The following is a 3,031-nucleotide window of genomic DNA, read 5'->3' on the forward strand; positions in this document are numbered from 1 at the left end:
GGAGGGGAAAAAACGATTTAAAAGATTCTGAAGATATTTGATGAAGTAATTAGGTGGTGTGAGGAGATAATAAAATAGTTACGAATCAAAATCAATGGTACCTACCTTCATTCATTTCAATCGAAAGTCATAAAAGGAAATAAAATTAATAATAATAAACTTTGAAACGGTTTTCGTAGCAACGAGATGACACATTTACAGGATACGCTAAAACGGACCAAATATTTGGACCCGATCGATGATTCGGGTATATTCGTGAATCGGCTGCGTCGTACATCCTCGAGTTCCCAAACTCTGCAACTAAAATCATTACTTGACACTTGTCAATTATCATGAATAGACACAGTGACACTGACTAACATTTGCCTCTATTTGGGTATATTCGAATTTTTCAAGTGAAGAAGTGTTAAAGAGCAATTTTTATTGCTTAATTCATACAAATATATTGGTTAATGAGGAAGAATAAATTTCACCCAAATTCCTAAATTATCTGAAAAAGTAAGCAGAATTTGGCAGATTGTTTCTAACGAAACAAATCATGGATATTTCTGAGTCATTACTTTCAAAATCAACAGAGAATAATGATGTGGCCTATTGTTAAAGAATAGGAGCAGGTATTCATACAAATATGGCGATAGAGAGCTTGAATAAATATCTGGAATCTAATAAAATAGAAGGAAAAGAAAATAAGGTATTATACATAATTCTGTTCTTGCAATTATCAATTTACGAGTATTCATTGTTTTAGAGTTGAAAAGCTATCAGATTTGTTGGAAGAAATAGTTGATGAGAAGATGTGGATGAAAATTATGAGAAATGAAAGACCTAACTCCAACAACTATCAACAAAAAATTTCTGTAGAATCTCATAAAAAAGCAGAAACAATGAAAGACTTAATAGAGGAGGTCTGTATATGATGATAAATATCATGTGATCCAGATTGTGGCTTAGGATATTGTAGTCATTGTTAAATATGCTTGCACAAATATAAATGTGAGTGTTCTACTAATAGCATCAAAGTTATATTGTGCAAGCATTTGCATGCTGTTACTATGTTCGGACAAAGAATCAATTCTGTTTCAGATGACGACAACAATTTAGAAATTAATGAGCCATCAACAAGTTAACTATAATGAAGATGTGGGACATTTTATAGATGAAACCATTTCTAGTTCACACAATTTCACATCTATAAGCAATGACAAAGAAAATGTAAGTTAAAACAAGCTCAATTTAAGTTTTTGAATAATTCAACCTTCAACTGTTTTAGGGTTTGCTGAAATGTACAAAACAATATATGCTCATAAAATTTTGTTTTATTTTAAAATTTATAAGAGTTTGTAATTGTTGTTACCTACTTCTGAATAAACTTTCTTTCTAATTGAAGACTCTCAATCCATAAGGAAAGAGGAGATTATTCGCAACTATCAATGGAAAATTTTTCGAACATAAGGTCAATGCCAAGAAGAACTAACATCTAAGAAGTGAAAATTGAGAAGCAAATCTATTTCCCAAGAAAAAAAATGAATAGTATGCATCTTCTATAAAAATGATTTTCTATAAATTCATATTCTTTTTTCATTTTTAGTAGAGACTACCAGAACTCCATAGCAAATAATTTAGAACATTGAAATGAGATTGACAAAAATTCGAGGTAACAAATTCTAACTGAACCAGCATATTACATATATGAGAGACGTACAATGTTCAAATGTGGATAGAAGTACCAGTCGATATCAAAATAAAATATGATATACATCCTTTACATAAATTAATGAAATTAATTATAATTAATATATTACATATAATATAATTATAGTATAAGGATAAGGACAGTCCCTCTCAGAGAAATACTAACCGTAGACACGTGTTTCGGGCTTTCGGCCCTCATCAGTACGCTGAACAAGTGTTAGGATGTGCAACACTTGAAAGAAACAACAAACAAACAGAGTCAACGACAGAAGCCAGCAGTCCATTTGTGGTTTCAGCAGGAAGACCCAAAGTTTTTTCGGCAACAACCGACATCACCACGCGGAAAGCTATAGCTAACTGCGTGACATCCGAGTCCAGGAATAATACATGTAGGAAGGATAACGAGGGTAATTAAAACAAAGTATAAGGATGAGGACAGTCCCTTTCAGAGAAATACTAACCGTAGACACGTGTTTCGGGCTTTCGGCCCTCATCAGTACGGCGAACAAGTGTTAGGATGTGCAACACTTGAAAGAAACAACAAACAAACAAAGTCAACAACAGGAGCCAGCAGTCCATTTGTGGTTTCATCACGTGTCTACGGTTAGTATTTCTCTGAGAGGGACTGTCCTTATCCTTATACTTTGTTTTAATTACCCTCGTTATCCTTCCCACATATAATATAAATATATATAATTTTACAAATGTATGTTTTCTTACAATGAACTACTTCCTGTATTGATTATACGATTTCATTTCCCATAATTATATCAAAGTGAGTAATGTAGATTGAGAATAACTCAATGAAAGTGTATTCTTAACTGTATTGAACAGACAAAATTCTCTTTACTGTAAAGAATTTGATACAGACTTTATTATATTTCCATTATATGCATTATATCCTAATCTGAAAATAAAATTATCTCATTTTTAGTAATGGGGCATCTGCCCAGTAATATCGTTAAACTTTTCAGTATATTATTATAGAGTGCAAGAAAACCTAAAAATTAACAATTTGAATTTCTTATTAAAAAAAAAAAATATATTAAATTCATATTTATTATGATACAAGTGACAAAATTGGTGCTCCATTTTTTTATGAATCATATACTTATTATTGTCCCTAGTGTTTACTTAACCATAATCACTGAATGATATTACCCTATTCTGTATTGAAAACCCAAGAGAAATCTTGTTTGAGATTCATGAGTGGTTTCTGAACAATCTATATATAATAATATAAGGGATGCTACAATCTGAAATAATCTTTTTCTTGCCCTGATTCTTCACATAGCACATTGATTAAAATTCTGAAATTATTATCAAGGTGAAATGTCAA

At 31.2% G+C, this 3,031-nt stretch overlaps 1 long non-coding RNA gene across 1 annotated transcript; it reads left to right on the top strand.

Annotated features, from left to right (window-relative positions):
* Window positions 1-449: 449 nt before the first annotated feature.
* On the top strand, window positions 450-1,212 carry LOC123673026. Its single transcript, XR_006746407.1, has 4 exons — window positions 450-498; window positions 554-691; window positions 749-905; window positions 1,084-1,212. It is a non-coding gene; the product is annotated as an uncharacterized LOC123673026 (long non-coding RNA).
* Window positions 1,213-3,031: the final 1,819 nt, after the last annotated feature.

Source organism: Harmonia axyridis, chromosome 2 (assembly GCF_914767665.1).
Source record: "Harmonia axyridis chromosome 2, icHarAxyr1.1, whole genome shotgun sequence".
NCBI classification, from domain to species: domain Eukaryota; kingdom Metazoa; phylum Arthropoda; class Insecta; order Coleoptera; family Coccinellidae; genus Harmonia; species Harmonia axyridis.